Source organism: Suricata suricatta, chromosome 15 (genome assembly GCF_006229205.1).
Source record: "Suricata suricatta isolate VVHF042 chromosome 15, meerkat_22Aug2017_6uvM2_HiC, whole genome shotgun sequence".
Taxonomy (NCBI): Eukaryota; Metazoa; Chordata; class Mammalia; order Carnivora; family Herpestidae; genus Suricata; species Suricata suricatta.
The window spans coordinates 19173021-19194982 of NC_043714.1; the positions used below are offsets into that span (position 1 = coordinate 19173021).

At 40.0% G+C, this 21962-nt stretch overlaps 1 protein-coding gene and 1 non-coding gene across 9 annotated transcripts in view; both read right to left on the reverse strand.

Moving 5' to 3' along the window:
• The window catches only part of NCOA2 (nuclear receptor coactivator 2), a 278300-nt gene that overhangs the window by 115062 nt on the left and 141276 nt on the right, over positions 1-21962 (reverse strand). The gene's annotated exons all lie outside the window — the stretch shown is intronic.
• Positions 12984-13086, reverse strand: LOC115279597. The gene has a single exon (XR_003903527.1). It is a non-coding gene; the product is annotated as a U6 spliceosomal RNA (small nuclear RNA).

Below are 21962 nucleotides of genomic sequence, written 5' to 3' on the forward strand. Positions count from 1 at the left end.
ACACAGGCATATGACTGCTTCAGTTTGGTGTTCTGTTTTATGCCAGTGTTTCAAAACCTACAGCAGTGACTATTAGGGCAAAAACATATCTGGGCCTGGATGTAATCACGTTTTATGTAAGATTAAGTTTCTCATAAATACAGGTAGATCTCTTTTTGGTATTAAAAATATAACCTAAATTATAGGGTTTTAATTTAAAAATCTATTTGAATTTCTTTCCTTCTGATGTTCAACTGCACTGATAATTACTAAGTAGCTGCTAAGGGCAAATTACTGTGTTCTACGGACACAGCAGTACAATTACTGAGTAAGAAACTGAACTTAATCTCAAGAAATCAAAGATTTAGGAGGAAGAAATGAGAATGGAATTAACTAACAGGGAATACAGTATATGAAAAATACAAAGTGCTAATAAGGAGAAAATTGCTTCTTGTTGTGGGGAGGGTGGCGGAGGCTTTATGAACACCTGACTGGGTTTGGGAGAATGGGCACAGTTCCCCAAGGTGAAGCCGGCGTGGTGGCGGTGAGGGCGTGTGGGACCACACACCTGCAGAGCACGAGGCCGCAGCGCCATCGGAGAGCAAGGGTGGCCCGGCTCCCCTCCCAGCGCGCGGTCAGGCCCTGGAGCTGTGGTCCTGGGTGCCACCCAGGAACTGTCTGTCACAATCGCACACTCTGGCCTCCAGCCCGGCCTGAATGAATGAGGAACTCTGGAGCCAGCCCTCTACCCAGGCCCTGCGCACCATCGGATGCCTGCCGAGGTTTACGGCGGCCCTGCACCTGAGAGATTTTCTTGCCCCGTCCGTGACCTGAAATCCGACTAATTCATAGTAATTATCTTCTTCCCTGATGGAGAAGGGAAGGGCCAGATAAGGCAGAGAACATTTTATTCACTGGATTCATGTATGCACTAGATATTTATTAAGTGCCTACTTTGTAGAGTCAGAATATAGAAAGCCTTAAATGCCAGAATGAGTAGTAGTAATTGATTTCATAAACTAAGGGCAGGATGAAAAGTTCTGAGTCAGAGGTGGTAGAGTCACAGAGATGGAAAGATTGGCATGGTGGTGGCATAAATGACATTTCTGGCAGTGCTGGGAGGAGGGGTTGAAGACCAGCTACTAAGATATCACATTGATATGAACTGTCCAGAATTAGTAAATCCATAGAAACAGAAAGCAGATTAGTGGTTGCCAGGGGTTACGGGGAAAGGGAAATGGGGAGGAACTCCTAATTAGTGCAGGGTTTCTTTTCAGGTTGGTGACAATGTTCTGAAACTAGACGGTGGTGGCTGTGCCAGGTGTGACATTGCACACTCTGAAAGGTGAGCTCTGTGTTACGTGCACTGTGTCTCAATAACGCTGTTATTAAAACAAACAAGAAAAGAACAACAGCAAAAAGCCCCACAAACTTTTATGCCTGGTGCTGATAACCCCACAAAATTGTGGAACAGACACATGAGTGGTGTGCAAATATGTAGAATACATACTGGCGATTATTATGAGCAAGAAAGCTTCTCTAACAATTCCTCCCAAATGAATTCTGCTAAAGAAGTTAACATAAGAATTTTATTTTTAACAAGTTTTATTAGTTTTGTTTCAAAGTGATAATGCTCATAGTAGAAAATTTAGAAAATACAAAAAAATGCTAATGAATAAGACTGCATATATTTCTACCCCCCAGAGAATCACCTATATTGAGAGAGAGAGAGAGAGAGAGAGAGAGAGAGAGAGAGAGAGAGAGAGGGAGGGAGGACATGCACTCGCCCAAGCGAGCACAAGCAGGGAAGGAGCAGAGAGAGAGGGACGGACAAGATCCCAAGCAGGCTCAGCACAGTCAGCACAGAGTCCTAAGCGGGGCTCAGGCCCACAAGCCAAACAGTGACAGAATGGCCTGAGTCAAAATCAAGAGTCAGAAGCTCAACAAACAGCCACCCAGGTGCCCCTTTGCTCAGTATTTTAAAATGTGTTGTAGGCATTATATATATAATTAAGCACAAACTGTATACACACACACACACACGCACACACACACACACACACACACACACTCTCATGCTTTTTTGTTTCCTTAATGTCATACACTAAAATCTTTCTGTGATATTAAATGTCTTCATACACAGTTTCTAGTGGTTCTATGCTACACATCATATGAAGATACCATAATCTAACCATTCTGTAGTTAATCATTAAGATAGCTTCTATTTTTTACTACTATATAGTGTAATAAAAGTCTTTTAAATAAATACTGATCCATATTTCTGATTAACAATAAACAAGTCTCAATATTCAGAAATGTAATTACTAGATCAAAGAGTGTGAGTGTATTTAAGTCCATTCATGCATATTTATCGTTGTTTTCCAAAGCAGTGTGTTAACTTACACTCCCCTCAGAAGAGGATGCAAGTTTCCATTTCACCAAAACTCACAATATAAAAGGTATTAGGAGTTTTGTAACACACTCTAACTTGAAGGCGAGACATTATTTCACAGTGTAAACTGATTACTGGTAATCAAAGACCTTTAAAATGCTTATAGGAAGTTCACGTTTGCTTTGGCAGGGAGTGTCGAGTCAGGGGTACGGCACACATGCTGCGCCCACGTCTGCGGGCGTCTCACAGAATGCTGCTGTGGAGACGAAAGCCAAATGTGGTTTCCACTGGTGGTTCCCAAATCTGGCTGCTGATCAATCACCCAAAGAGCTTTTAAAAATATGACTTTTCTGGCCCCACCCCTGACCAACTAAATCCGAGTCCCACACAGGACTCCAGGTGACCAGCTGAGTCTGACCGCACTCACTGGAAAGGAGGCGCGGGACTTAGAACCCCAGGGCTGGTGACAAGGAAGAATTAGTCCAGGTTGTGGGAGGACGGTCTTGGCATTAATTAACTAATTATTATAAACAAAGGGAAGTTCTCCAGTCTAGTCTGGTTTATTTTTTTCAATCAGTGACTCAAAAAAAAAAAAAAGCACCTCTTCAGATGACACAAAACACAGCTATCATGTTTGATAACAAGATGATTTTTTAAAAAATCTTAGCATTAGCAGTCTAGAATAAAGAGTGCAAATGAGCAGGATGACATTATTTATTCGATATCTCTGTGTTATGAAAATAATGTGAACACCTACAAAAACTAATACATAAAATAAAACAAAAACAATTTTAAAAACAAGGAAAACCCTCACAACCTTTCCATTCTAGTATATTAGGTATCTGAATTTCAGCAAAGATGAAACTACTGTCACATTTTATCACCACCTTGTATTCTTAGTCTTGTACTTCTTCCCTAATACAGCCTGTAACAATCCTACTCAATCCTGCATCTCTCCCTGTGCTTTGGAAATCCTTACACTGTAATAACAAATTCCTCTGTATCCTTTTTAAAAAAAATGTTTATTTATTTATTTTTAAATGTTTATTTTTGAGAGAGAGAGAGAGAGAGAGGGAGGGAGAGAAAGAGAGAATCTGAAGCAGGCTCCAGGTTCTGAGCTGACAGCACAGAGGCCAACGCGGGGCTCAGACTCAAAAGCTGTGAGATCATGACCAGAGCTGCTGAAGTCAGATGCTTAACCCAATGAGCCATCCAGTGCCCCCGAACCCCCGCCCAGCACCAAACCTTAATCTGATGGCAGAGTATGCAGTCATGTTGGCTCTCCTGTAGCCCCTTCTGGAAGCTGCTTGCGCCCTCATTACATGCACACTAGGGGTAGGAGGTGGGGTCATATTCTTCACAGACCAGCTACTAGCCGTTGCTCTATCACAAGGTGGCCTTGTATAAAAATCTGTCTCTTTGAAACCCATGCCACTAAACATCCTCTATCTATTTTCAAGTGTGAGATTTACCAACACGCCACTTAATCCTCCACATTTACTAAAAAGTCGGTCTGGTGTGTAATTAGTTCTTCCTCTTCAACCCAAATCGGTCATCATCCTGAGTGGTTTCAAAGCCTGTGTGGATGAGCTAACACCTCTCCTCTTTGTTCCCATCTGTCTCAGCTCCGACAAAGCTCCCCTCCATTTCACTTTAGTCACTGCCTCCAATGTCGTACCCTGAAACTTCTTATCACCCAGAACTGTTGTAACTTGAACGCCACTTTCCCCCCACCATCTGCTAGCACATGAGCTTTCTTACTGTCTTCCTCCTCAATTACTAGTCTTCAGTGTACAAGGAACCCGAGTCCCTTCACCTCCCACTCACTCCGTTTTCTTCCCTACCTAGCTACATCCACCGCCAGACCCTGGGCACCCTCCGTTCCCTTCCACACCATTTCCTCTATAAGATTCACTCAAAACTCAATCCCAAGAATTCTCCACCCCATAAGTGAGAAGCTAAGCCCTGAAAGAAAAAATCATATAGCTAAGGGGCAGAACAGCACCACAGATTTTCAAGGCTTTCTAAATTTGACTTAGACCCATAGTCCTGCCTGCCAATTCTTTTATTTGTTCTCAAGTCAGCTCCTTCTATTTACTCCAACAGTTATTTCCAGCTTTTACCACTTCCGCAAATAGCCGTTCAATCTGACTTTACTCAACTTCCCTTCCCTCTTCTCACAAAGATACCCACTGCTATCGTCATCACTGTTCCTGGGGTCTCAGAGGATGCGTGCTCCTTCTCTTGTAAACGGTAACATTCCTCCCCCATTTCCCACCCTACCTACCCAGCTTGTTTTTACCAAAATCTCAACCTCCTCCTCTCTACTTTAACCTATAGGTATACTCAGGTCATTTCCATCCTTAAAAAAAACCAAAAACCAAAACCATGACCCCTGAATCTGAATCCTTTTCATAATCTCTCACCTTTCCTTCACAACCAGACCTGCTCAAAGACTAACAGGTGTGTGGTCCCTTACCCAAAACACGTAGGGGCCATAGAATTTAGAACTCAGATAGATAGATACATGTTAATTTTAGGAAGAGAATATGTGGCATATACCATATATCATAACATCCCCACAGGGGCCTGTGGAAACATTCTGTAATCGAATTCAATATTATTTCTGCAGTGAGATGTATGAATATTCACACTAAGTGGGACAAATGACGATTATAAATCATTTCACATCCATTCAGGTCAGGTTTTACTGCCAAATGAGTTATAAAAACCTTTCCATTTTCAGTTTGTTGAATTTTGAGATTCAAATAAGGGAATGTAGGCCTGTGGTTTATTCCAATTCCCTTACACTCACTTCAGGATCCAAAACAATTGCATCCAAAACAATTGCATCTCTTCCCCATCACTCCAGTAAATATGCCCTCCTTAGTCTTCCAGAACATTCTAATGCCAAACCTGCAGAACTCCTGGTGTAGCGTGTATTGTATTACTTAGCCGTTCTGCCATGTTTGCCCATCTTGATTGCACCTCCCAGGGGTTCTTCTGAATCTCTCTATCCCAAGGCTACAGACCACGCTGTAGCTCCCCTCTCACATGGCTTCACTACTCTTCTTCTGTCTCTTCCATGGGATCTTCCCCTTTGCTGTTATCTGGACTTTCTTCTCAGCCAATCCTCCCATCGGGAGTCAATTTCTTTTTCTTCTCTTTAAAAATTATTTTTAGGGGCACCTGGGTGGGTCAGTCAATTAAGCATCTGACTTTGGCTCAGGTCATGATCTCACAGTTGGTGGGTTCGAGCCCTGCATCGGGCTCTGTGCTGACAGCTCAGAGCCTGGAACCTGTTTCAGATTCTGTGTCTCCCTGTCTCTCTGCCCCTCACCTGCTCCTGCTGTGTTTCTCTCTCAAAAATTAAAAAAATAAAAATTACTTTTAACAGCTCTATTGAGGTATTAATTCACAAACCATAACATTCACCCTTTTATTTGTTTAAATTTATTTACTGTTTAAATTTATCTAAGTAATCTCTACACCCAATGTGGGGGCTCAAACTCATGACCCTGAGATCAAAAACCACATGCTCTACAGACTGAGCCAGCCAGGCACCCCCAAAATTTACCCCTTTGACTTGTAGATTTCATGATTTGAGCCTAATCACAGAAGTGCACAAACATTACCTTGTCTAATTCTGTAACATTTCATCATCCCCAAAGGAAACTCCATATTCATTATGCAGTTACTCCTCACTCCCTTCTCACCCATGCCTTAGCATCTGCCCCCACTTTCTATCTCTATGGATTTGCCTAGTCTGGACATTTCATATAAATGAAACCACATAATTTGTGGCCGTTTGTGTCTCACTTGCTTTAATTAGCATAATGTCTTCAAATTTCAGCAATATTGCAACACCTTTCGTACTGTATTCCCTTTTTAAAAAATGTTTTATTTATTTTGGGGGATGGGGAGGGGAATGAGTACAGGAGGGGCAGTGAGAGAGTGGGACAAAGAATCTGAAAAGGGCTCAGTGCTGACAGCAGCGAGCCTGATGTGGGGCTCGAACTCACCAACCGTGAGATCATGACATACGCCAAGGTCAGACGCTCAACCAATTGAGCCACCTGCACGCCCCAGTACTTTATTCCTTTTGATGGCCAAACATTACAATGTATGGAAATGCCATGTTTTATTTAACTACTTACTCACCACCGCTGGACGTTTGGGTTTCTACTTCTTGCCCATTAGGAATAACGCTCCTATGGACATTTGTGTGCACGTTTTTGCACACTGAAGGTGTAAACCTTCAGTTCGCTTGGATATACACCTAGGAACAAAGCTGGTCATAGAGTAACTCTATGTTTAACTGTGTGAGGAGCTGCCTGCTTTCCAAAGTGGAGGTGCCATTTTATTTTCCCATTTGCAATGTTCAAGTGATCCAGTTTCTCTATATCCATGGCAACACTTAAGGTTTCTTTTTTCTTTTCTTTTTTTTAAATTACTGGCCTCTTACTGGGTATGAAATAGTACCTCATTGTTGGGTTTCATCTTCATTTCCCAAATAACTAATGATGCTGAGCAACTTTTCATGTGCTTATCTGCCATTGCACATCTTCTTTGGAGAAATGTCTATTCAAATCTTTGTCTATTTTAAAATTAGCTTCTACAGTGATTCTTAGTACCACTCTGGAATTATAAATGGTTTGGAGTTATGAATGGAATCAAAGCCAAAATGTGAAACCACAGATATACAAAACAAGGCATACAATTTTCCTAGGAAGTCACCAACCCACTAAGACCATTTATTTATGGACCTACCAGATTAAGTTCTGTATCATAGGCTCTCAACCATAACCACATTATTTAAAGATCACTTTGGGAGCTTTATTTATTTATTAAAACAATTTTTTAATGTTTATTCAATTTTGAGAGACAGAAAGAAAGACAGAGCACGAGCGGGGAAGGGGCACAGAGAGGGAGGCACAGAATCTGAAGCAGGCTCCAGGCTCTGAGCTGTCAGCACAGAGCCTGATGCCGGGCTCAAACCTTCGAACTGCAAGATCATGACCTGAGCTGAAGTCTAAACGACTGAGCCACCCAGGCGCCCCTGGGGAGCTTTAAAAAAAAATACGTTACATATGATCTAGCAATTACAGTTCTGGGTCAAATACTAAAAAGAATTAAAAGCAGGCACTTAACCAGATGCTCATGCTCTTAGCAGAATTATTCACAATAGCCAAAAGATGGAAATAATCCAAAAGTCCATCAACAGATGATTAAAGAAAATGTGTGTGTGTGTGCATATATAACGGAATATTATTCAGTCTTCAAAAGGAATAAAATACCTAGATGTGCTACAACACAGATGAACCCTGAAAACATAACATTAAGTAAAAATAAAAGTCAGAGATAAAAGGCCACATATCATGATTTCACTCTTACAAGACATCTAGAACAATCCAATTCATAGAGACAGAAGGGAGAAGACTGACGACCACTGGCTGAGAAGGGGAAATGAGTGGCTGTTTAATGGCTACAGAGTTTCTCTTTGGGATGACTAAAAAGTTCTGGAAACGAACAACATTGTGAGTGTATTTGTTACTAAACAGTGCACTTACAAATAGTTAAAATGGTAAATTTTACGTTACTATATTTTACCACAATTTAAAAAACACATATCAACAAAACAAGTAACAAGATGACGACAATACCACACTCCAGACCCACTAAGTCAGAGATTTGAGAAGTGTGGTCTCATCAGCAGTATCTTGCCTAAAATTCTCCAGGTAATTCACGTGTCCAAACAGGGTTCGGGACTTCTGTTTTATACTCTCACTAGTGTATCATCTGTTTCCATGCTTTCCCAAGTCACTCTTTCCAGTCTCGACAAAGCTTCTATGTCACAATTCAACCCCCCAAATTAAGCTCATCCATTCCTTCTTCCCATCCCCACAATGCCTCACCTGAAAGAGCACCCATCCACTGAACATCACCTGTAAAATTCTTTTTAATGTTTTATTTTTGAGAGACAGAGCATGAGTGGGGGAGGGACAGAGAGACAGAGAGGGAGACACAGAACCTGAAGCAGGCTCCAGGCCTGAGCTGAGAATCTGAGCTGTCAGCACAGAGCCCAATGCGGGGCTCGAACCCATGAACTATGAGATCATGCCTGAGCTGAAGTCAGACTAAGCCACACAGGTGCCCCTGAACATCATCTTTAAACTTCCATATCCTCCCCATTAAATCATCAATAATGTGACTTTGCCTCATAAATAGTGCCCCTCTTATCACTGTGATAATCATTACTGCTTCCAGTTCAGCTCTTTGCCATTTCTTACCTGGACCATCTAACACAAGTGTCCTCTCCTCCACATCATTTCCCTGCTTGAACCCTTTAGCAGACTCTACTCCTTCCAAGAAGTCCGTGCAGCTTCAGATGTCACACACGATGATGCCTTATGATCTAGCCCTTGCCTATTTCTCCAGGCTCCTCTCCAGTCGCATTCTGTTTGGCCTGGTAAGCGAGACTACCCTGGCTCCTCACCTTCTCCACAGTCCTTACTGTTCATCTCTTTCTCGCGGCATACATGGAACATACCATTATCTTCTCCTTTCTGGCTAATTTCCAGTCGTCTTTTAGAACCCTGCTCCGAAGTCTCTCTCCCCAACATTAGATTTCCTTTTTCTTTTAATAGCCTATATATAACTCTACTATTAAACATACATATTATTATTATTATTGATGTCTTTTTTACCACCAAATTTAAGCTCCTTGAGGAGCAAAGACTAAGTACGTTTCATCTTTTTATCCTAGGGCCTTGTCAAAATGTTTGACCAGGGGGCGCCTGGGTGGCTCAGTCGGTTAAGCGTCCGACTTTGGCTCAGGTCGTGATCTCGCGGTTTGTGAGTTTGGGCCCTGCATCAGGCTCTGCGCTGACAGCTTAGAGCCTGAAGCCTTCTTCAGAGTCTGTCTCCTTCTCTCTCTGCCCTTGCTCATGCTCTGTTTCTCAAAAATAAACAAACATTAAAATTTTTTTTTAAAAGTTTGACCAGAGGCACTTAAATTCATTAGATCAATTGCTTTATAAACCGCTATACAGCATGAAGTTATTTCACCCCAATAGACAGTATCAGAGAACATTTTCTATGTTATACCTTTACTACCACTTGTATTATTGTATTCAATTCTCACAAAACCCCCATGAAGCCATTATTATTCTCATTCTCTGAAACACACAAAAATCAAACAACATATCCAAGTTCAAATACAACCAAGAGGTAGTAGAACTGAGGCTAGAATCTGAGCAGGTGACTCTAGAGGCTGCCCGCAGCACACACCTCTACCTGCCGAAGATGCAGGCCTTCGTCCCTGGGCCTATCTCTAACAGGATTCCTTTCAGTATTTTTCACTATGGCTTTTATTCTGCCATCTTAACATATAGTTTTGTATCTTTTAAAATTTAAGAAAGCTTTAGCAGATTACTACACAGTTTCCATGACCAGCAATGAATAACTATCCACAAGAAAGGGAGAACTTGCAATGAGCTTGAGAAAAAAGAATCAACTGCATGAAGTTCTAAACAGGGGAAACCAAGATGATGATTACTGAGGGAAAGACAACTGGGGGTTTTTGTTGATTGTTTGATGGTTTAATGTGAATCAACCAAATGAATTGATGTTGAACATAAAATAGCAAATGTCCTCTTAGACTACGAAAACAAAAACAAAATTAAAAATCTCAACTCAGGTAGAAGCAGGAGATTCCACGTTGCTCCAGAAGTTAGAAAATAAAAACTTCACAGGGAATTTAGTCAACGAGCAGATATAAGAACTTATTTAAATCAGCAGGTGTGTGTGTATGTGTGTGTGTGTGTGTGTGTGTGTGTGTGTGTGTGTTAAATTACTTGGGGAAATGAGACATACGTACGTAAGAAAATACACCAAGTGTGCAGAAGGCATGTTTCACAAAGAATTGGTATCTTAGGTGCTGGTAACTATTAAGGGTTAGACACTGTACTAGGCACTGCATTATTTTATTTAATTCCTAGGGCTGTGCAAAGCAGATACTGTCCTCTGTTTTACAGAGGAAAAACAGATTCAAAGAAGTCAAGTGACTTATCCAAAGTCTCAAAGCTTAAAAAGTCACTATGCAAATCATGAGAGACTTTTGAATGCTGAGAACAAAGTGAGGGCTGAAGAGGGAAGGGGGAAGGGGTGGGGAGATGATAGTCATGGAAAGGGGCACATGCGGGGAGGAGCACTGGGTGTTATATGGAAACCAACTTGGTAATAAACTATATAAAAAATAAAAAAGAAAAGAAAAAAAATTTTTTTTAAAGTCACTAGGCTTCAAACCAAGCTCTGAGCAAATCCCATGCTCTTTCCACACTTCTTCATGCTAATAAAGGCCATTAAATAACTATCACAAAATATATAACAGGAGAGTTGTCAATGATGATACAGGAAAATGGTCTAGGTAAAATATCATTAGAAAAAAAGAACATATCACCATTAAAGTTTGTCCATCCATGGACAGCTTCAGCTATAACATCATGAAAGGGATAAATAGTTGACACCAGAATTGCCAGATGTGGCTGGCATTACCACGGGTTGCTAATTATTATGGTCACTTCCAAAGGGAACTCCATGTCCAACAGAGGAACCAAAAGCCAACGACCTTACAAAGCAACAAATGAAATCAGATTTTCTTTGCTCCTCTTGGCATCATCAAGGAAACACGAACTTTCTCTTTCTCTGAATTTCCTTCTAAGTTCTCATGTCACTGTGACATGCCTATTTGTGCTTCTGTTCATTTCCAGCCCGCAGACTAATCCCCTAACCTTCAGGTACCAACTGTAACTGCAATGAATACAGTGCATTACGCCTGAACCACAAAGTAATGCTGAACTTAGGTGGCTTAGACATTTAGCATTTAGCAGGCCCCCATAAGCTCCACTGTACCCCCACTTATTTCAATACCCGTAGCTCAGTCCTTCTACTCTAGTGAGACATGTGTTTTTCACGTCTGGCAATAATTGGGTCAATCCCTCTCACTTTGGTACATTTTGCTCACAAGAACCCTTATACAAGAAACAACTTCCTGCTTACATCTGTTACCTTGTTTCTCCTCCTACTTAATCCTAGGCGCCCTGATAACATACCCAACCAAGTACATTAGAAAATTATGTTCTCGAATCTAATACCAACTATATTAAGGTTACCTGGGAGTTGAAATAATCTGGAGGTGATGAGAGATCAAGCCAGAGAAGCCAGAAGGGGTCTCTGGATTGGGTCACTGCAGGAATTCTATTTCAACCTGGCAGTGGTAGCTGTATATAACTCAGCAATGGTTAACTCTGCTAATAAACATATACAGTAGCTTAAATAAATCAAAGACTAAACTCGACAAACAACCATGTAGAAAAGTGGGGGACTTTAAATCAGTCTTCTAATTTCAGGTGTGAAGAAACACAAGACACAGAGTCCCACAGATCTTCTCGGCAAATGTCACATGGTACCAGACTCCGCTGCGCTCCACTCTGAACCTAACAATCCAAGCCCACGGCCCTTCCTGAGGACCCTCAACGGGCTGTTCCAAGGCAGCTTTTATCCAGCTGCTCACATAGAAGACACCGTAACAATACCACGAGACACAGATTTTCTGGCACTCGATGAAGGCGTCTGATCTATAGGCTGCCCAGTGGTCTACTGGAGGGAGCTGGCATGGAAGTTCTATCCGGGCAAAGGCAATGGTGAAAGGGTGAGTCTAAAAATTCTTAGTCTGTGGACTACACGAGAGGTGTTCAGTGGACAGAGAGTTGAAAAGGCACAAAGAAAGAAACCACAAGATAATAAAGGTGTAGGGAGCAATAAATGAGCCAAAGTTATGAAGCAGAAAAAAAGATATGCATTGTGTTTGACTAGTGGGTGAAACAGAAGCAGTCGAAGCAGACAGAGAGCACCTTTGCCACCACAGTCAACAAATGCAGAGGGGGTCTCAACCTTTCTTCAGAGTAAATCAAATCATACTCTCAGTTTCTCCAGATTCCAGTATTTAGGCTTCAAGCAGAGATATTGAAGCAAGAGGAATTTGCAGGCCATAAGCTACAACTCCACGCCTCCCACCAGAGACAAAAGCCCTGTTGAGAAGGACAGCTTTATTTAGCTGCATCTTCTAACTTGGCCCCAGAGTCAGTAAAGCCTGGCTCTTCTCTTGCTTTTACCATTTACTCGCTGTGCAACCTTGGGAAAGGCTCTTAACCTCTCTGAGCCTCAGTTTCCAGGTCTGTAAAATATAGAAATAATCATCACTCCTAAGTTTGCATGAAAATGAAATAAAGTCAACTATTAGAGTACATAGCCTGATACGGAGAAATTGCCTCATGAGAGACAGCTGCCTTTATTAACCATCATCATTATCTGAGCCACTCAGATCCGTGAAGGTGCTCCCCAAACAGCACTTCCTATACGGACAAGGTGACACTGCCTCCTTGCTTCAGTTCCTACACTGTAACGTGAGCATCCATTCTGCAGTATATTCAGGGTTACATTTTTGTGCTCTTTGTTGGTGATTTCTCTGTTTCAAAAGGCCTCCAATCACACCGCGGAGGCGCCGTTGAGTGTTCCTAAGCACACGAGGCTGTGACGGGCCTTCTGGAGGAAACACATGTGTGTTTGAATTTGCGTGTCATCCTTGTGCAGGGGCCATGCTAATCTTCTCTGTATTGTTCCAATTTTAGTACATGTGCTGCCGAAGCGAGCACAACACATGTGTTTGAGAAGTTTCGTTCAGGCATCAGTTATGCTGCTGTTGGTCGTAAGTCCAATGTTAATGAATCAACAATACGTATTAAAGTGTCTTTAGCAGAAACACACTTAAAATAAGGGTATGTATTAACTAAATAACTAAAACCTTGTGACCAGAGATTTATAACTTATAACTCTGTTTCCCCTAGAAGCTCAGCATTCACTGAGTCAGTCTGCCATGACTTTATAGAACATAACTCCTGTGAATAACGAGAATCAGCCGTAGCCCTCAAACGCAGAACACGGGAGGGGATCTGTAGGTGAGAAGGTCTGGGGCATGAATCTAGAAGGGCAGAGCCAGGTCATCAAAAGGCCTTTTATTCCCCACCAAGGAATATGGACTCTCAAACCGCAGGATACTCCTAACCTGGTTACTGATGGGAAGACAATAGGCTCGGGAAGGGTCTGGACCTTCCTGCCTCACGTCTGGCACAGACGTATCATCTGTAAGAAGACCACCGCCTGACTCCACCTCCCTCCATGCATGCTGTCCTCTTGGCTCCGAGCAACAGGGACAACAAAAAGATATGGAGAGTCACCAATTATCTAGCAGCCACATTCAAAGTCAAAAGACACATGTGCAGTTATTATATTTTAACACATTATATTCAAAATAGTGTCTTTTCAACATGCAATCAATACTTACAAAATTACCAAGATAATTTACATTCCTTTTTTTGGCACTGTTTTCAAAATCTGAATGCATTCTGCACCCGCACTAGCCACACTTCACATGATCAGAAGCCACTTGTGGCTAGTGGCTCCTATGTTGGGCAGTAAAGGCCTAGAGCATCCTGTACATCCACCAGGGCCTGGTGACCGTCTTCTAAATCAGCTTAACCTTTGCCATCTCCGCTAAGCATCCCCTGATGGATCCCTTCTCCTCAGCCCCAGGGACAATCAGTTACTCTTCTCCAATACTAGCGAAGCATCTAACAAGATCCTACAATAAACAGTGGTTAAGTAAATAAACAGGAGGATTTAAGTGCAAGAATAAAATGGGCTATGTTTGCATTTTCAAAAGAAAATGGAGGGTGCCTCAGACCAAAGACCACTGCTATATTCATACTTTACTTTCGCATTCACTCCCAAGGATTCAAATACAAGGATTTATTAGTGAGGTCAAACCTTCTCACCATCAACACTGATGAAAACAAGTGACCCCTAGAAATAAATATGCCTGTTAGCTATTAAAGTCTGACAAACTAGAAGGGGGAAAGGGTCTTTATCTGAAAGACTACAGACATGAACTCTTCTCTAGGGAAGTTCCGTGGATATAAAATGATTTAAAACAAATCTGAAGTCAGTGGTTTATATTCCAGAGATGTTTGTTCTCACTGTGGTTGGATTCTCTGTGGTTTTATACCTGCATGCTCCATCACAGCAATGCAGTGAGGAAAGGACCTTGGAAACAGCAAGGTCTCCGCTTGCCAAGGAAGAGGAGGAGTAGCTAAGTGAGAAAATATGTGATACGCATCTTTCAGATCAAACAACTCAGACTTACTCCTCGCCCCACTCATGTCAGGGTAATTCACAGTCCATTTCTCATACCAATCTCTGCCACCATGTATCAATTCTCTCCCTCGATTTCTCTCCCTCAATTCGCCTTCCTCGAAACCAGATTTCAGAATTAGCCAGGAGTTACTTTTCATGTGCAAACCAAACACCATTTAAATGATGCCTTAATCTTAACATATTTGAAAAGGAACAGAAGTAAAATTCATCAAAGTGCAAACACTGAAAAACAAAATCATTTCAGTCTTCATACAATTCTCTCCTTGTCTCCTTGATTATCCTGTTCTCACTCCGGAGTAAACCAGTGACTCCAGTAAGAATAGCACCGTCTGAACCCAATATATGTAGTAATTTAAAGCATAGACTCTAAAGGCAAACTACCTGTGTTTGAATCCAGCTCTGCTACTTATTAAGCTGTGTGAGCTCGGACAAGTTAACTTTCTCTCTCTGTATCTCCATTTCCTCAATGGTAAAACAGGCATAGGATAGCACAGTTAGGGTTGGGATAAAACCTAAGTGAATATGTGTGAGGTCCTCAGAACTGTGCCTGGTACATAAGAAGCTCCACATAAAAATTAACTTGATAGTTAACAAAATTGCCATTAATTGTTCCACTAACATTATTTTCCTCATCACAAGACAGGACAAATAAAAGCAAAACCCACAAAATACTATCTTTAACAAACATACATAAAAATAACATTTAAAATGGGGTATTATCTCACTTAAAAATTCTAAAGCAGGAAAGCAAAAGAAACTTTGGTAAGGCCAATTAAAAAAACAATTGAAAGTTTAAAAAGTTCATGCTATCTGATAATGTTTCAACATATTACTTATCCTTCCGTTTGACTTGAATTTAAGGATTTACAGACATAAAACATAAATTTTAATTATAAACCTCATAGAATGCTTTTACAATCCTTTATTCTAGCCAATTTATTTATTATTATTATTTGATTTGACATCTAAAATGATGAAACCAAATGCCTAGCTTCTACATCAATCTTATTTCTCAATTTGGCTGATTTTTCAAGAACAATTCATTCACTGTCAAGACTACAGCATCGCTTCTCACAAAATCTTTAAAAATATATAAATAGTAATGACTCAGTTATCTTTAACTAATGTAGATTTATGCGGTACTATATTAGTGATTATCAAATTACAACTTATAGCTCTGCATATTTAAAAAAATTTTTTTTCCTGTTTTTTATTTATTTTTGAGAGACAGAGAGAGACAGCATGAGCAGGGAAGGGTCAGAGAAAGAGGGAGACACAGAACCGGAAGCAGGCTCTAGGCTCTGAGCTGTCAGCACAGAGCCTGATGCGGGGCTTGAACCCACGAACTGTGAGATCATGACCTGAGTTGAAGCCGGACGCTTAACCAACTGAGCCACCCAGGCACCCCTACAGCTCTGCATATTAACTAGAAGTTTTGTGAAGAAGAGTGTCACAGCCACAACTCTAACCATATTCCAGAGGATGTCAAGTCTTTTCTCACTAATGTTAAGGACTATAACACCTGTGAGAGAAATGGGCCAGCCAATCGATTCTAAAACTTTTCTCAGCATTTATGAATGATCGTTTTTAATTTTTTTTAATGCTTTTTATTTATTTCTGAGAGACAGAGAGAGACAGCTGGAGCAGGGGAGGGTCAGAGAGAGAGGGAGACACAGACTCCGAAACAGGCTCCAGGCTCTGAGCTAGCTGTCAGCACAGAGCCCGACGCGGGGCTTGAACCCACGAACCATGAGATCTGACCTGAGCCGAAGCCGGACGCTTAACCGACTGAGCCACCCCGGCGCCCCTGAATGATTGTTTTTAGAGTCGACCCTGTAAGAGGTGCGCTGGAACAATGTGTTAGCTGCTGCACAGCCTTTTTCACTTCATGAATTTTATGTCCCCTTGGCTTCACAAAGAATTCAACTAAAACACAGCCCAGTACCACCTTAACCTTGCCTAAATCTTTTCAAACTTTGACTTTCTCAACTCCCCCCATAAAACCCCCTAAAAAACTCTTATGAACATATTTCAAGGAGATTTACAACACTGAATACTATGATCACCTCCAATTCTCTTTTCTTACCCTATCTTTCCTATAAATTAAAAACCATTCCAAGAAGCAAACCCCCTCTGCCCGACAAGATCAGACCTGATTACAATATTTGCGGTTAATTATTGTGGTTGGAATTCTTAAGCGCAGCAGGATTTGCAAGCTAGTCATCTGGCTTGTTTAGACACTGTGCTGACGTCAAAACTTCTGTCGTTTGACTCCAACAAGACTGGGGTTCTTTCTTACCCCCCGATCCCCAAAAGCAAAGATATTTGTAGTGTAACAATGTATTATTACTTATCCTTTATAAAAGTACTTTAAAATCGTAAGGGACTGGTATTTGACATCCTATGAGAAAAACAACACAATCAGCAACAAAACTACTCTAGTTTTAAAAGACTGTAAGTAAAATGAATGTATTTCTGTCATGATACAAAGGAAACATGACTGGCACAAATGGAGACCAGTTAAAACTACATTCAAACCTACTCATGTGAAAAGTTGCAAAGTTATCAGTAATGTATTCTCTGATTGGCCAAACAAGTTTTACAGAAACCTCCTTTTAACAACTGAAAATTCCTGTAAGATATAAGAGTAATTACGTTTATTGAGGCTGGGTTCCAGTGGCAGCTGCAGGTTATCTTTTTGGTTTAAATATTTTATTTGTCTTTGTTTTCTCACCATGTTTCATAGAGTATCCTGTAATAACAGCGAGTGCTGAGTAAAAACACCTTAAATTCTTCGGAAATCCTTGCATCACTCTAAAGGTAGGTAAAGCAACAAAATAAAATTCAAAAGCAAAAACAAAGCTCAATCAATCTGGCTAAAAAATTTTATTATTCAAAAATTTTAACATCTGATGCTCGTAACTTTGGGACTGAAGCAAGGATGCAACTTTTTTACAACTATTTACAAAAATGTGGGAGAGTCCTATGATTAAAAAAGAATTCTAGAATGATCAAAACCACAATTAACTGTTTATTTGAACAAGCTTTTTATGTAGATAGACTAAACTAAGGTAATAGTGTCTATTTTAAAAGAAAATCTCAAGATGAATGATTTGTTAAATTCTATTGTGCTAAGATATGATTTGTAGATATTAAAAGGAGAATCTCCTGCACTTAAAATTAAAATTGTTTGAGATGTTTTCACCATTTTTAGCTACAAAAGGTAAAATAATTTAATTCTTTGTAAACTGTCTATACAGTGCATAACAGCCTGATACATTTCTTACCTTCTCCAATGTCAATTTAAAAAAAAGATATGTACAATAAAGATTAGTTTCAAAATACATGATTTGGAAACAGGTACCCTAAGTGGAGCATATCTGGTTTAGAGGTTAAATAAAAAACATATTAGTGAATTCATTCTTCAGGTGCACAATGTATAATAGTTCACCTTTTTCAGATAAAGCTTATATTATCTTTCCAATCTCAGATTTTTAGACTGCTAAGGGAATTACAGCATTAAAATGAGAAAAAGTGGACAGGCACAGTCTAAAGATTAACTGAATCTTTTTAGCTTTCTGCAAGTAGCAGCATACAGATGTAATAAATCAGAGAAAGTTAGGTACTACATATAATAAAAAAATTATTCATTTGAGGCCTCAGCCAAAAAGGAAAGCTTTATTACCTAACCAAAAATTAAGTAATTTCAAATTATCACTGCACAGCTCTCTTTCAAGCATGAATTACAAAAGGATATTGGGCAGGGGGGGGCCCACAAAGATACAAAAATAAAGCTTATATTTATTCCTTAGTGATTAAGATTTGCACTGAATTCTTAAAATGCTTATCAAAATATTTCCTAAAACAAGCTTGAGACTGTATTTGGCCACGTAGAGTAACTGCAAGAAGCCTTTAATCATTAAATAAACACAAAAGAAATAAGGACCACGGAGGGATCGATTTGGATGGATGGCATTGTATCTGCTTGTTCCTGAGAACATCATCACTGCCTGCTTGTCATGCTCGGTTCTCTCCTGGACAGCACGCACATCCAATCCACAAGCACACAGAATTCCAAGAACATTACCAAATATGAAGTCAGAGCACGTGTGAAACACACCTTGTCCTTGTCCACAGCCTCTGCAGTTCAAACCAGAGCTCAGGAGCTTGTCTTTTCTTCAACAGTGATGTAAATAAAAACACCATACCTTACTCTTCAAAAAAACAAAAACACAAAAAACCAGAACACCCCAAAATTAGCAATAAATGTACTGCCTCAGAGAGAAATCAGAGAAATCTCCTCTATTAGCCCAAACCAGCATTAAGCCGTGATGTGAACCTGCGCACATGCTGAGCATCCTGCCACTCATCTCCTCCATCACTTGTTTCTAACGATAGCTGACAAACTAGCCTCACAAATCCTTTTTTAGCTGCTGATCAGACAGATCCCCCTTTGACAATCCAGCATGGTGGAACACTCGAAAATTCTTCCTGCTTCTATTCTATTGCTCTAAAAACTGGTTTCCTTTTCATTGAGATAATAGCCTTTTCTGCAGTCATGTGACTCAGAAGCTACATTAGCAGAGCTTTATGAAAATAGACTGAGTAAGCCTCGACCCCTCCAGTTATTAAGGGATGTCTTTTTCTTCTTCTTCTCTTTCTTTCTCTTCTTTCTGTGTGTGTGTCTTTCTCTCTCTGTTTCTCTCTCTCTCTCTCACACACACACACACACACACACACGTGGGCATAATGCACATATGCATTCAATACACATGTCTAAAATCATTTACTCTTCTTGGAATTACCATAATAAATAAAAGAGTATATCCTAAAATGAAAATGCTAACAATTTCTAACTCTGCTGCTAAAAATAACTGCTAAAACCAAACATTCTGATGCAGGGTCTTCCATTCAGTAAGATGCAGCGTGCCGGCCATCCACACTCCCCTATGAACAGTAATAAACATGGGGAGGAAAAGAGGAAAATCTGTGCTCTCTTGTTCTCTCGAACAAGTGATACAAATCTTGCCCCCAGTGATACAAATCAGATAGATCTGGCAGAACAAAAACTTTGGAGACATTATAGCTATCTGCATATTGGCAGTTAGCTCCCTGTATTGGTAGAACACACGTAAGTACACTTTTTAACGCCAGAATATACACTTGTTAGGGATATATCCTCATTAAATAATTTATAAGTTGTTCCAAGAAAAAAAATATTTCCATGGCCAACACCATCTTAAAAAAATAATCAAAAGTTCCTTTTAGTCTGGCCAGTCTGATCTATTTCTAATAAACAATCAACTCTCAAAACATGAATGTGGAAACACTAGCATAGTGCCTGGTGCACGGTGGATGCTGCAGAATGGTTTTTAAATGTCCCTACTGACAGGGTAAAGACTAGGCAGACACAGCAACTTACGTTTATATGCCTACCTCATTTTCAGTTATGATTTGTTTCTATAAAATTGTTTAAAAATCTACCAATCAGGCAATTTTGGAAGGGATTTAAATGTAAGAATGTGTTGAGAAGTCAGAAAAAGACAAAGATGGGATGGGGTTTGCCCCAGAAGAGAGCCACACTGAAGCACACCTAACAAAAGGAAGACCCAACACACTGTGAAGCTGAAAGAAAGAATGTTAAGCTGAAGCCAATGGATTGTTATATTTTATAGTCCTTAGTTATAATTATTGCCTTGGTTTTCTCATCTCAAAAATGGAAAACGTGGATTTTTAAGAACTGAAATATAATTAACATACTATGTTCTATTAGTTTCAGGTATATAACATAATGACAATTGTATACATTACTCAGTGCTCACCTTAAGTGTAGCATAAAACGCAGGCAGCCTATTTTTTCTTTTTTCTTTATGGTAAAATACACATAAAGTTACCACCTTAACCATCTTAAAGTGTATAGTTCAGTAATGATAATATTGTTTTGCAATGGATCTCCCAAACATTTTCATTTTGCAAAACTAAAATCCTAGTACCCATTAAACAAGTCCCCAGTTCCCCTTTCCCCTGGCTCCTGAAGACCACCATCTACTTTGGGTTTCTATGAATTTAACCACTTCAGACACCTCATATAAGTAGAATCACATAGTACTTGCCTTTTGGGGCATAGATTCTTTAAAGAATAATTATTTTAATGCTTGGAGATCAAAACAAAGAGCTTTCATTTCACAAAATCATCTTACATAAACTGCATTATGCATAAGTAAACCAAGCCAAAATGATATTCCATAGAAAAAAAATAAGAAGTGTTACAGACACAACTACACAGAAGGATTATCATATAAAAGTTACCTATACAAAGAACCCTAATTTCTCAGAACTCAAAAGAATTTGACAATTCCAATTCTGAACTTCTTAGTTTACTCTAATTATATTACCCACTTAACATGTAAATAACTTGGGGGGATGGGCGGGATGTTTAGTAATTATCTCTACCTCACTGAATGGAGCCGTCACCACTCTGGAAGACTGTCCCAACAACTTACAGAGCCCAAAATGATTAAAGAGGGGTCAAGGAACATAAGCTTCCTGAGGGCCTTTGTGAAGACATTCAATTCAAAAATAAAAATAAATTAAAAAATTTTAAATGCTGGCACACGGTAACACCTAATCACAAAAAAAGCCAAAGCACAGTTCAGAATTCTTAAGATAGCTATAGGAACTGTGGGGCACCTGGGTGGCTCAGTTGGTTAAGTGTCCAACTTCAGCTCAGGTCATGATCTCACATTTTGTGAGTTCAAGCCCCGTGTCAGGCTCTGTGCTGACAGCTCAGAGCCTGGAGCCTGCTTCAGATTCTGTGTCTCCCTCTCTCTCTGCCCCTCTCCTACTCAAGCTCTGTCTCTCTGTCTCTCTGTCTCTCTCTCTCTCTCTCAAAAAAATGAATAAACATTAAAAAAATTTTTTTTAAAGATAGCTAAAGGAATTGTTAAAAGTACTTTAAAAGTTATAATGATTTTAAAAGATACCTAAACATTTTCATTATGTGCCTAAAATCTAAAGTCAATAATCAGCTAAGGCATCTCAGAAATTAATGTATCATAGGAAATTAATCTCATAGTAGATAATGAGAGAAACCTTTTGAAAGAATAGCATAAAACTGTAGGGGGGAGTTTTGTAAAAATTCATCTACTTATACATGTCCTTTTCCTGTTCACGTTATCAAATCTTTGGTTATCTTAGAAATCATTTCTGTAGAGGCAGGGTGAGGTCATAGACACTCTACAACTAACGCACATGTCTGTCCTTTATGAGCTACAATGGAATTTTTACAAATTACTTCTCAGCCAAATTGTGGGCAATG